General features: G+C 44.1%; 1 protein-coding gene across 2 annotated transcripts in view; it reads right to left on the bottom strand.

Annotated features, from left to right (window-relative positions):
* Prkcq (protein kinase C theta) overlaps window positions 1-14,158 on the bottom strand; it is a 131,001-nt gene that overhangs the window by 81,325 nt on the left and 35,518 nt on the right. The window lies entirely within an intron of this gene.

Raw genomic sequence — 14,158 nt, 5'->3', positions numbered from 1 at the left:
GCGGAGAGAGGCGGAGAGAGGCGGAGAGAGGCGGAGAGAGGCGGAGAGAGGGAGGCAGAGAGAGGGAGGCAGAGAGAGGCAGAGAGAGGCAGAGAGAGGCAGAGAGAGGCAGAGAGAGGCAGAGAGAGGCAGAGAGGCAGAGGCAGATGCAGAGGCAGAGAGGCAGACATGCCAACTCGGCTACAAAGCAAGTTCCAGGATATCCAGAGTTACACAGAAAGAAAAAAAAAATAAAACAAAAGAAAGAATATCTATATCTATATCTATATCTATATCTATATCTATATCTATATCTATATCTATATCTATACCTATATGCAGCATTAGTTTCGTTTCTGGGAGACCTAATATATTTAGCAGCCTGAGGATTTGTGAAGTTACATGACTCCTTTGGGTCCCATGAAGATCACAACTGTGCCTTACCCATCTTCCCTGCTCTGGGACTTATCTTTCAATGCACAACAAACGACCCTGAGAGCTAAATACCAGTTACTTATTTGTTGCTTGCAATTAAGTGCCATCAATTAGAAATGTGCTCAGTTGGACAGCTCAGATCTTATGTCACGTGAGCCAGCACCATGGGGACAGCTAGGACAGCCCAGCTTCTCTCTCCATGAGGTCCCTCATCCTCCCAGAAGTTTCTTGGGCTTGTCGGCATGGCAGTTGCACTAGAAGAGGACGAGAGGGAAGGACACTGCTGGGCCTTTCAAGGCTAGGCACGGAACTCAGACAACGTACTTCAGCCACATATATAACTGGTCAAAGATGTTGGGGTAGCTTTGACTTCAAGGGCAGGTGAAAGGCTCTCCTGACTAGAAGACCTTTAAAGAATCTGTGGTTTGTTTTAATACCCTACCATGCCTATCTTCCCAAACACCGAGCACTAAGTACTGGAAACATTAGTATTCTGTAGACAGGCCGAACATTGTCAATTAAACTAGAATCCAATGCTTAGTTCCCAGACTTTTACTTTATGCTTGTGCAAAGGTCTTTTTTTGGTATGTGTGCGTCAAGAGTATGTTTTTGTGTAGGGTGGTGTAAATGTGTGGTTTCTGAGCATATATGTATGTGGGTGCATCTGATTGTGCACCTGTTCAGAGACCAGAGGATGTTCAGTGCCCTATTCTATTATCCTCTTCCTCTTTCCCTTGAGACAGGGTATCTAACTGAACCCAGAACCTCACGGGCAGCCAGAAATCCAGTCTGTGGAATAGCAGGCATGGAGATGTTACCTTTTACAGGAGGAGACGTAATCTAAGGTTCTGTTTCTTGTGTCAAGTTAACTCTGAAGAGATAAGCTCTATGGTGCTATTGTCTTAGCAGCCCCCAAAACTATCTCTGAGATGCTGTGGCTTTGCTGTCTTCTGAGGGACAAGCTGGTGCTTGGTGAAGAAAACTGTGCCACCTGGTACAAGTGAGCCAAATTTGGGCCTGGGCTTGAGTCAAAGGACACCTTGATGAGAAGCCGAGGCTGAAGTCCCTGGGTACAGGGTCTTCCCTGTCATCTAAACTTTGCTTGGGAATTTACACATGGGCCTAGGGACTGTGGGATGAGCAAAAAGATGAAGGTGCTCATAGGTTTGCAAGTGAGACCATCTCAGAATAAAGTCAACTCCGTCGCATCCCATTTCTATATCTTAAGCAAATGTCTGAGACTCTGTGGCTAAGTTCTTCTAGGTGCAAACCGAGGCATAAAGTAGACATGCTTCCTAGGAATCTCTGAGGGGTTGGATCTGTCCGTGTTCTAAAGATTCAAAGAGTTAACCCATAGAAAATGCTTTTGAGTGGCCAGTGGAGAAGTAGGTTACAGTTTTCTCAGATGTCCTTTGAAGTGCTACCTGATGAAAATATAACAACTCACACCAGAGATCAACTCATAAGCCTAGAGTAAAGTAAGCCTTAACTACTGGCCGAGTTGATGAGCTGACTCAATATATATTCAGTAAACACAAGCTAAACCATCAACTGGATTGTAAGGTGTTTTATTGGATACATGGATGTGATTGGGTGTTAACTGCAGATAAGCTATGAGACCTCAGTTTGGGGTTAGCCTCTCCTAGAGGGGATGGGGGGGGGAGACAGTGAGCTTCTTCACTTTCTTGCCCTCTTATCCTACGAGGAGTGCTGTGATGAGAAACAGCAGTAAGCTGTCAGTGCAGGGGACACCAATGGCAACACACTTCTGTGTTTACTGCTGCATTGACACCACACCCCACTTCCTCCTAAGGGTGTGTGACACTTTTCAGAGAAAATACAACGCTCACCGGTGTCACCACAATGAGCGGAAATAGCTGTCCCTAGATGAACTGACAGTTTATGCAGAACAGTGTTAGGTGGCGTCCTCCATGTGCTAGTGTGGACAGACAATGCTGATGCAGGCCATTTCTGTCACATAAAGGATGCTGCAGGCCGAAGGGAAAAATAAGTGTGAGCAGATGTGTGTGCCTGAGTCTGTGTGAATTGCCCGTGTCTTGTTCTTACACTGAAGCATCCTCACCTATAAGTGAGCAGGTTGTAAAAATTTGGTGTCAAAGTTTGAAGCTTCAATACACATAAACTATAAAATTAGGCAACATTCTCATTTCTGGGCTAGCCTGTTCACTGCCACTGACTTGCCCTTTTAGAAGGAGGTCAAAATGAATGTATTATAGAAAACCCATTACTTTCTGCTACTGGTCCAATGTACAGACCCCTCTATTTGTTTTTCTTTTGACATTCTATTAATTGTGGGTTGACTAATCAGTTAATTGAGGCCTGAGTTCCTTTTTAAACATTTAAAAATGGTATTTTCAGCCGGGCATGGTGGCGCACGCCTTTAATCCCAGTACTCGGGAGGCAGAGGCAGGCAGATTTCTGAGTTCGAGGCCAGCCTGGTCTACAAAGTAAGTTCCAGGACAGCCAGCGCTACACAGAGATACCCTGTCTCGAAAAGCCAAAACAAACAAACAAACAACAACAAAAACAAAAACAAAAAAAAATAAAAATGGTATTTTCATTTTTCTGTGTCTATGAGCATGCGGGGAGAGGGTGTTCTATAGCATACATGTAGATAACTTGTAGGAGCTGGTTCTCTTCTTTTACCATGTGGATCCTGGGATCAAACTCAGGTAGCCAGGCTTGGGAGCAAGCCCCTTTACTCACTGAGCCATCTCATTGGCCCCTGGTGCCTAATTTATAACATATAAAATACAAATTAGTTCGAATGAAAGAATTAGTTTGGCTGTATTTTTGGCCACAACAGGAGCAGGTACTACATATCTGAAAGATGGAGGCAGAAGCTTAGTAACACCTAAAACATGTCCCGGGGTATCTTCCAATAGCAGCATCACCTGACGCGTCTCTAGCACCCTGGACCTGCTATGTTAAAACTATAGTACTCGGCAAGCTGGGCTTCAGCAAGGACTCCAGGTGCCTGTGATGCCCAGTCTGGATCCAGAATCTGCCCTCGAGCAAACCACACAAGGTGAGGCCTGCATTATCTTACTCCCTTATTCTGCACAGCATCCTACACCATGCCTGCATCTTAGGAGGTTCAAATCTGTGCTCCTCAGCCAGGTTGCTGTCACTCCAAGCGAACATGTGCTCAAGTCTAGAGACACTAGAGCCGATGTCAACAGAGGGATCAGATGCTACTGCCTGAAGGTTGAAGCCAGGGGCATTACTAAGCAACCCACAATGCTCAGGCTGCCAGCACCCATTAAACATGCCAGCATAGATGAAGATAAGAAGCCTCTTCTCAATGAGTGATTAAAGTGGTGGCAGCAAGAACATCTCCCTGGTCCATTCTCCCCATCTGCCATCACCACTTCACGTTCAGTGACTTCTAGGCTCACAGTGAGAAGGAAACACAGGGAGTAAGGATATTCGGTCTTTCTCTCTTTCCCTCCCTCCCATCTCATCTAGGGTGCATGGAAAACCTAGGGATTGACTTATAATGCGTTCACAATGAACAAGCGAGTGGATGGGTCAAATAAAACAAAGCAATTATGCTAGTTATTTGTTTCACTGTGGCAACATCCTTGACAGGAACAAGGGGTGAATGATTCATGATGGCTTATAGTTTCAGAGAGTTTTAGTCCATCATAGTGGGGAAGGGAGAGCAGAGCCACTCAGTGCACTTCAGTGGAGGCGTATGACAGAGGCCATTCATGTCATGGCAGGCCAGGAAATGCAGACAACAGAATCCAGGGAGGGGATATAACCCTCAAACAGCTGGTCTATATGACCTTCTGTCAGTAACCCTTTCCCCTTAAATTTCCTCAGCCTCTCCAAGTAGCATTACCAGTTGTTCTGGTTTCATTCTGTTGTTTGACAAATACCACGATAAAAAGATACTCAGGAAGAAAGGGCCTATTTGACTTTCACTTCCAAGTCACACTTCATCACTGAGGGAAGTCAAGGGAGGAACTCAAGCAGGAGCTTGAATTGGAAATGATAGAGGAATGTTGCTTCCTGACTTATAGACTCATGCTTTTTTATATAGGCAAAGGTCACCAGTCTAGGGAATTGTGCCACCCACAGTGGACTGGGGCTTCTGACATCAATCAAGACAATCCTCCTCATGCCCATAGGTAAATCTAATCTGGGCAATCCTTCCGTTGAAACTTTCTCCTCAGGTGACTCTGAGCTGTGTCAAGTTGACAGTTAAATCTATCTGGGACACCAACTAAGGAACATTCATTCAAAACGTGAAACTGGGGGATATTTCCAACTCAAATTATAAGAGCAATGAATAAATCAGAGCGGGATCCCCTAATCTCTCCCACTGTGAAGATAAAAAGGTTCCTCATAGACATTTGGTCTGGATTCGCATGGAACAGACGAACAGACAATGGAATTGAAACTCAGAGGAACCAACACGAGATATCTGTCTACTCTGTGGTAGAAGAGGGAGTAGGAGCCAAGAGTCCATTGTCTTCCCACTGCCTGAACCTTCTGTTCTGACATGCATGAAGACAACTGAGTGATGGGATTTGCTCCAGCACAGAATATTAACGCTGCTCACACCGAAGGCCAGCTCAGTCAGCCTGAGGAAAGCCTGGCCCCTTCCAGGTCTTTTCTCTGCTTGCTGGAGGTCATGCTCTGTACTGTTCAACTTTGACCTTCCCTGCTATGATCGATCGAGATCTCTAAAACCGGAGGTTACATGTAGTAAGACCGTCCCCCTTTAAGTCGCTTACACCAGGCATTTTGTCGCAAGGAAAACTGTAACTAATCCAAGTGTATCAAATAGGTTTCCTAAGAAAAACAAAGAGGGTTGAGCTCTGGGATTTAAAACACTTGTTACTTCACTACAGAGTTTGAAAAACATTGTAATAACACAGTATTTGAATCATAATTTTTACTCGGATGTAATCTAGCTGATGCTCTATTTGCCTTTTTATCTTCCTCACAGGGATTTCAGCAGCATTGTCTAGCATTTGTTTCACTTAATGGATCTTTATTTTACAGAATGAGTTTATAGTCAAGTGGAGCAGAGACGTGCAGAGGGTTCCCCCAAGCCCTGTCCCGCTCATGCAGAGCTTCGCCACCATCCACATCCCTACCCAATACATCTGGTTCAATCACCACTGTCATACAGAAAATACAGTTTTCAGTAGAGTTCATTATTGGTGCTGTAAGTTTTATAGGTTCGGATCGCCAAATAAGGCCATGTTCCCACAATAACAGGATTCATAGGGAGCACTGTCACTGTCCTAAAAACCCTTGGTGCTCCGTATAACCGTCTCTCCCCTCTCCCAGTCAGCAGAGACAGAGAACATCTGTGTCATCAGGGAAATAATGTGGAATTGGTGTTAGACGAGACGGTCAGGTAAACAAGAAAATAAAAGATCCCGAAGCAGATGAAGATAAGCATGCATGTATATAAGTTCTGGATGTAACGAGAGCTAGACTGAAGGTCAGGAGGAAAGTGAAGAAGTGCGTAGTAAATAGGACCTTGTTCTCTAATTGAAGCCTATATCACAGCCAACATCAAATTAAAATTTTGGCATGTGGAAGCTATATTGAAATGAAACCAGTCAACCACTGAAAAGTACTAGATAATGTAGATTAATGATTAGGATCTTTTGGAACTAGGAAGAGCTTCCCAGGTATGGCATCACAGAGACATTCCACAAGGAAAAACATGTCAGCACTATTTTATGTAAAAGCCAATTGTGAGGAATGCTTACAATGCATTTTAAATGACAGACATGTCTTTGTAAAACATGCGTGTGACTACACGCGGGACACATATGTGAAATCTCTTAACCATCAAGAAAAAGACAAACACCCTAAGAAAACTACAGAACAAGCCCAATACAGGCAATATATGAAAAGTATATGAATGGCTGGTAGAATACAAATAGTTCGATTTGCTAGACATCGACAATATGTAAATTATTCCAGTACATAATCCCATCTCTACAGCCCCAAAACCTAAAAAGCTCTGAAAATTGAAGGATTTTTCTGGTTATGCAAATTGAATTTGTAACAAAATTACATGAGAGATATAGTCCACTAAAAATAATGATTACTATAATTCCGTGCATAGTTTGTTGGTAATGTTTAATGCATAATTTAATCATCTCTGCAATATATGGTTCCTAAGGCAGATTTGGCCATAAGAGATGTGTATGATCTCTGGAAGACAAAGTGTGGGGATGAGAGACAGGGCTCAGCAGGTAAGCACATGTATTGTTCTTACAGAGCACCTGAGTTCTGTTCCCAGTACCTACAAGGGGTGGCGCGCACAGCTACCTGTTCCTCCAGCTCTGGGGGATCTGGCCTTGGTGGGCACTCACACATGTCTCTCTCTATCTCTCTGCCTGTCTCTCTTTCTGTCTCTGTCTCTCTCACACTCACACACTATCAATTGATAAAAATAATAAACCTTCTAAAAAGGAGAGAAAATATGTATTAGATAATTTAAATGATATAGTTAAATAATAAACAATAAGATATATTTATGGCGACATACCTGCAAGAATGCCTATTGCAGCCGGGCCTGGTGGCGCAGGCCTTTAATCCCAGCACTCGGGAGGCAGAGGCAGGCGGATTTCCGAGTTCGAGGCCAGCCTGGTCTACCAAATGAGTTCCAGGACAGCCAGGGCTATACAGAGAAACCCTGTCTCGAAAAACCAAAAAAAAAAAAAAAAAAAAGAATGCCTATTGCAGAATTATTTCATAGTAATAACACTGGACTAACCTTAATATCAGAAAAACAAGATATTGTTTAATACTATTATAGTCTGCACTACAATGGCATATTTTTTATAATAGACTAATTATGACCCATTAAAGTAAAAATATTTACATAATGTGGTTAGGCCAAAGACATATTAACCATAGTACTTATAATAGGAGCTTATTTTGAAAGATACATGAATACGTCTTAGTGGGAGAAAGTTTGGACCAAAATATTACCTTGGGTGAATTTTATTTTATTTTATTTTATTTTTTGATTCGAGACAGTGCTTTTACACATAACTTTAGCTGTCCTGAAACTCCCTCTATAGACCAGGCTAGCCCTGAACTCAGAGATGCACCTGCCTCTGCCAGCCAGGTGCTGGAATTTGTCACCTCATCTGATTAATTTTAAACGACTACTTCTAGAGTTCACAGTTCAACTTCTTAAAAACAATTAGAATAAATGTATGTGGTAATAGCCAATGAAAGTGGAAGGGGATCTGAGATTCAAGGAAGAAATCTAAAAGGGGGGGAGGGGACCAAGCATATTGGAATTCAGGTGGCAAGAAAGTAAAGAGCTGGGGGTTCTTTGGGAAGAGGAAGTAAACTTCCGGAGGGGGGAAGGATGGGGGAGAGGAAGGACCAATGAGAATGAAAAAAGATTTCACATAAACGTGAAAATTCATTCATGAAACCCGCCACTCTGTATGCTAACTTAAGAAAAATCACTTAGAAAAAATTGACTATTGTCCTAATTCAGTCATCTATGTCACACAAAGGAAAATTCTTGTTATCTTAAGTCATGCAGTCTGCCTACCATTTTGTCCGTTCAGGACCATTCCCACTAGAAAGAAGAGAGAAATGTAGTGTTCAGAAGCTCAGACTTCTCAGGACAGCTTCTGCTGATGTAGAAGTGCATGGAACAAGCCCTCTTTCCAGTCCCAGCCTGTTCTCCCTGCGAGACCTGCTTACCCGGCCGGCTCATGTGTTACACCCATTAAGATCCCCAGGTTTGATAAGCGCTAGTAATTTGACAGGCCCTGTTCCATTGAATGCCAATCCATCACAAGTCTTATGTGAGCAAAGTGCTTTAGCCAGCACTTAGATGTGAGAACTGTAGGTCATGGCTCGAAGGATCCTTCAGGACTCACAATGGGAAATTCTCAATTCAGGAAGTCATCCTCGGCTTCAAATCGGCAGACATATTTCCCCACAGTGACATCATCCACGGGGCTGGATTTGTGTACGGTCAGTTTTTGAAATATTACATAGTGCAATGGAAGCACTTGTGATGGATTTACAGTGGATTTATAATGCCTACTAAACTCACCTGCAGCCCATTTAGAGTCTAGGAGTTGCCATCACAGGGCAGCTGTGATAGACAATGCAGGCACTGCCTGTCTTCCCTTCCCCTCCCCTTTTAAGCAGAGACAGGAGGAGAGGATGGAAAGCCAGTTTGAGGTAGTGGTGGGATAAGGACTATCAACTAGTGAGATGCCAGGACAGAGAGCCAAGAAAGCAAGAGAAAGGATGAAGAGAAGGAAAGACTAGGTGTGACTGTTGGTCCTCTACTAAGGGTGTGAGAAGGTCTACATGGCCTGTGATACAATCCTTTCCTCCTGCTGGGGTTCATCTGATGCTAGATATCAATTCCCATCATGCTCCAGGTCAGGGTTCACCATGTAGGATGTTCCAGACACCTGTCATTGTCTGGAATGTGCAAGTGGTAGTGTTAGGTTGTCTTTGATAAAGACTTTGTCAACTACCTTGACAGTCTGTGCCCGGAAACTTACGGGGCAACAAACAAACAAAAACAAAAAAAAAAAAAAAACAAAAAGCAAACAAACAGACTCAGAGCAGACAGTACAAAAGCAGCCAAACATACCCTCTTCATACAGGTATTTCCCTGCCACATAAAAAAAAATCAAAATTAAAGTCTGTTTTCCTGGGAAAGAACCAAGGGAGGTAAGATGATGGCAGGTGGATCACCTCACGGGTATGTGTCTTTGTTCCTCTTCCCTGTGATGAAACACTTTGATGAAAGCAACTTAATAGAGAGAGGGTTTATTCGGCTCAGAGTTCCCGGTTAGGGGCTACCCTTGTGGGAAAGTCACACAGCAAGGGGCTTGAGAGAAATGGTCACATTTCAGCCACAGTCAAGTGGAGAGAGCAATGGATCGATGCACCCCAGTGCTCCGCCAACTTTCTCCCTTTTCAGTAGCGGATCCCCAGGTTAGGAGGAGACGCTGATGTGGTTCAGAGTGGTCCCCCACCATAAATCAATGTAATAAAGATAAACTGTCACAGACATTCACTCCCCACCTCATCTTTCCTGTTCTAAAGGAAATCTCATCTTGTTCGGATGAAGAATTGAAGCCAATGAGGAGTTTTATTAATCTATACTCCAACTTACCCTGTAGAAAAATTTATGGAACTGGAGGCTGCAAATTCTGATAATGTGTTTGAAGTAATTCTCTATTTCTTCCATTTTAGTGCCCTCACACTGTGGCGCATCTGAGGCGATGCTCTTGTCCCTGTTTTACAGATGGAGGAGATGACTCAGAGAGATGAAGCTGTCTGCCCAGTTCTGCACAGTGTCACCGTGCCAAGCGAGAAGGGAGACTCAAGTGCCCCAGAGGCTCCCCTGGGGCAAGGTGCTGCAAATGTCCCCTCCTCCCTCAGGGTCTATTCTGGAAGCTCACAATTATTTGATCTTCAGTAAGCTAAGTGCCATTCTAGAACTAATTATTTTTAATTACATCCTACTGAGGGAGTTCGGCTGCGATCTTTGTCAGGCTCTCTGGGCTCCCGCTGTGTGAGCTGCAGCTGTTCCTTCTAGCTGGTGATTAAAAGATGATCTTCATCTCTCACAATGATTATTTATCTCATGTTTCTCTAGTGTTCTCCAAAGATACTGTCACCTTGGTTGCTCCCAATGATGATGCCACACCCTGTCTCCAGATATTTGCACCAGATATCCAGGAAGCGCAGAACACACTCTGTTTTTTCTGGTTCAGCTTCTGCCCTTCCCCATACTCCTTTCCCAAAGGCATCTGCAGTTGAGTTTCCTCACTGGGGATGTGGTAATAAAAAGGAAGCTCTATAAATGGGAAGTCTGGGCTTGGGGCATGAGGGGGGGGTCAGAAAGGGGGGTATTTGTCTCTGTAGGAGTAATTTGCTCGCTGCCTCCAGGAGTACGAGGCGGGGTCCCTGGCTCCTGCTATTCGGTCCCGTTTTTGTCTTCAGCACCTGGCTGACACCCCACTTTCTCAGATTCCTGCTGCTACTCCAGGGTGAAGGAACACTGGCGGCTCCCATGGCTAAGTATGGAGGCAGCGGAGCTGGAGTTAGAAGGAGCCAGCATCCTGGACTAACCTATGGGTTTCCTCATCCCATTATTGTCTTGCTGGAACTCTGCTGGTGAGCTCAGAAAGCCAGGCTGCATACAAGACTAGAGGTGTTTCAGTCCACCTTGGAGTGGCCTTTTAAGAGTGAGAAAGTGTTAGCAGAGGCACTTCCACTGGGAGGTGTGAATCCCAGAGCCTCCATTCCAACCTTTGGTAGCACTTCTCAGTTGGAAGGGACACTGGGGACTGCTCTTTAAGAGCAGGCCCCATTTGCACTACTTCACCTTTCCCTAGAGTATTAACAAATTTCACTTGAAAATGGAGATGTCTGCCTTGCTGTTCCACCCCCTTAATGTTACCAGGGTCCTCTAGCCATCTGGTCCTAGGCTCCAGGGACGTTCAGAGGCTCTTCCCTATTCTGAAATGTCTCTTGTTTACCCCATATATCAATTCTCCCATTGATCTTGTCTCTGTTCCTTGATGCTGTGCTAAAGTGCTCCTTAAGGGGTGGGGGTGTGGCTCTGCCACTGTGGATCCTCTCCACTCGTGAAGGGCTGGCATGCCGTTCCACCCATGCTTCCCGGTGATAAACACCTCCAGCTCCTCTAGTCAGCTTTCATTTCTCTAACTGTCCAGACTCGTTGATTGTGGTCACCTGTGCACAGACATGAGGGCTTGGCCAAGATTCTCTGGGTGGTAGCTGTCGGCAGGGTAGTGAATTTATACTTCCAAAGTTTTATGTTGGTGAGTCCCATGCTAATTTGTGGAGGACACAGTTCAATGACCCTAGCCTGTTCATGTCGCTTCCCAATTACCACTGTCACCAATTCCCAGAACATTTTTATTACCCTAAGCCCCAATTGAACACTGACACCCAAACATCCCATCCCATCATTCCGTGTCACTCCTCTTCTGCTTTCTGACCCGATGGACTTGACTGTTCTAGGTTTATCATGTAAGTTGAAAATTTGTTTGCTTTGGGGGGGGGGAGTCTGGATTATTTCCCCTTCACATATAATTTTGATCCTCTCTGTTTTGCTGTATATACCAGAATCTCATCTCCGTACAGTTTCAGGTTTCATGCTGGTTTCAGGGCCTGAACTTAGGTATCACACTTTCACAGCAATCACAATACTGACTGAAACTCAGTCTCCCCAGCCTCCTGCTCCTTTTAAAGCAGTGCCCGTCAACCTTCCTAATACTGTGGCCCTTTAAAAACAGTTCCTCATGGGTGACCCCCCCCAACCATAAAATCATTTTTGTTTCTACTTTGCACCTGTAATTTTGATACTGTTACAGATTGTAATGTAAATTTTTGTGTTTTCCAATGATCTTAGGTGACCCAGGGGATTTGACCCCCAAAAGAGTCAATACCCACCAACTGAGAATCACTGTTTTAGAGGAGGAATACTATGTCACATGATGGCTATGAGATATTTTGCACGTCTACTTTTGGGGTACACTGAATAATGTCACCGTGAAGATTGGTATATATGCATCTGAATCCTCACTTCGGCTCTGTCAAGTGCGCTCAGGAATGGAAGCGCTGAGTCAGGAGGGTAAGTCTAGTTAACTGTTGAGACACCGCCATGCTGTTTCCTGCACTGAACAGACCGGTTTGCATTTCCTTCAGCATGACAGGGGTTCCAGTTTGCACAGCACCCACTCTTATCTACTTCCTTCTTGGCAACCGTTGGTGTAGTGGTCACGATGCGTAACTTGTTTTGATATAAATGTCTCTAAGGCTCAAGGCAGCCAGACATTGTTTCTTTATATCAATGTGCTTATAAAACATTTCCAGAATAATCAATGTTCTTCAGACATTACTTGAATAAAACTTAGAGTATAGTCCACTAAAGGTTCATTGAACAAAGAGAACAAAGAAAAATTGACTTTTGAGGAGCAGGCATTCAGCTGCTGACTATAAAGTTCCTGTGTCCTGCCCATTGGAACACTCTATAGTCCTGGTTCTCCAGTGTGCACTTTTTTTTTGTAAAGATTTATTTTCTTTTTAATTATGTGTATTGTATATGTCGGCATGTGGGTTGCAAGGGACTGCAGGTGTCAAAGAGACAGGAAGGGACCATCCTCTCCTCAGGAGCTAGAGCTTTGCTGATGGTTCCCAACATGGGTCTCACTTTTCTCTCGACCATTTGAACTGTTGGATCTGGAAAAGGCCTTGCACTTAAGCAAGATCTCAATCAACATGGCCTTTGCCTACTCTGCCAGCAGTGTGTGTCACCATTCGGCTCTGGAATCTGACTGAACCGTCTAGCTTTGTGTGGTCAGCCATAGATTTGGCCTGATTTCTCGGTCCTCATTCAAGACCTACACACATACAAGTTCTAGTGGCTAGGGCAGAAATGAGTACTGTGGGGATTACTGTGGACTTTCAGCTTGATGAGATTTAGAATCACCATGGAAACAAGCCTCTAGGATAGGTCTGTGAGGCATTTTCTAGATGAGTCTAATGGAGGTGAGAAGGCGCTTCTTAATGTCGGAGGTATCATTTTATGGGCTGAGGTCCCAAATGGAATCCAAAGAAGAAAATGAGCTCACCCACGTCTCTCATCTCCCTCTGCTTCCTGTCTGGGGAATCAATGTCAACCTGCATTGAAGAAGCCTCAGTCTGCTGCTGCCCTGATATCCTTGCCATGATGGGCTGTCACCTCATACTATACCCCCAGATGCAACCTTTCTTCCTCAACTTGTTTCTGCCAGGCACTTTGTCACAGCAACAGGACAGGTAATTAAAATGAGGCTTGAACTTGGCTTGCCTTGGATGACCTTCTATTTCCTAGATTTGAAATTTGATCGCTGCTCCCTAAGTGGTAGCTACATATTCCTGTGCTCCTCCTGGGAGTAGTGTGAGCCTCTCTAGTAAATATTGCTGACTTTCATTAACCTGTGAGCTCACTAGTTCAGCGATTCCACAAAGCTGGAAATCTGGTGAGGATGAAGTGAACGTTAGTGCATCTGGGTTGAGTCTTTATCATTATTACCGTTTATGTACTTTTAAAAAGGCATAAACAAAAATTCTCCTCTATACAATGAGCTGTTCCTCTTTTGAGTGATTTAGGCATTCTTAGTCAGGATTCCCTTCTTATTTATTCCCATGTTGGTGTTGCATATTAAAATCACCCCCAAGCCTTCTTTTTTTCAAGTGAAATAATATCTACTGTTTGCACATTCTCCAAAATATATTCACATTTAACTTGCAAATGATTTTTCCTTTTCTCTAGGTCATATCTCATTGCTCTATGAACTTATTAAAATGCTGAGCTCAAAGCAATTCTGCTCCATTAAGTTTAAGACCAGAGCTGGGATGATAGCTCAGCCGGTAGTTTGCTGGGCAAGAATAGAGACTCCAGTTTTATCTCTAGGACCCATGTCCAAATGCAGGGCATCCTGGTGTACAGTTCTAATTCCAGCACTGGAGAGATGGAGAAAGGTGGATTCCTGGACAGCTTAGCTGTTTTTGGCAAGTCCCAGTGAGATACCATGTCTCAAAAATTGATGTGGATAACCACTGAGAAAGGTGCCTAAAACAGACCTCTAGCCTTCACATGCACATACACACTTATGTACAACAGAGAGAGAGAGAGAGAGAGAGAGAGAGAGAGAGAGAGAGAGAGAGAGAG

Source organism: Mus pahari, chromosome 16, assembly GCF_900095145.1.
Source record: "Mus pahari chromosome 16, PAHARI_EIJ_v1.1, whole genome shotgun sequence".
NCBI classification, from domain to species: Eukaryota; Metazoa; Chordata; class Mammalia; order Rodentia; family Muridae; genus Mus; species Mus pahari.
The sequence above is the reverse complement of the archived record's forward strand: the minus strand, read 5'-3'. Positions and strand labels throughout refer to the sequence as shown.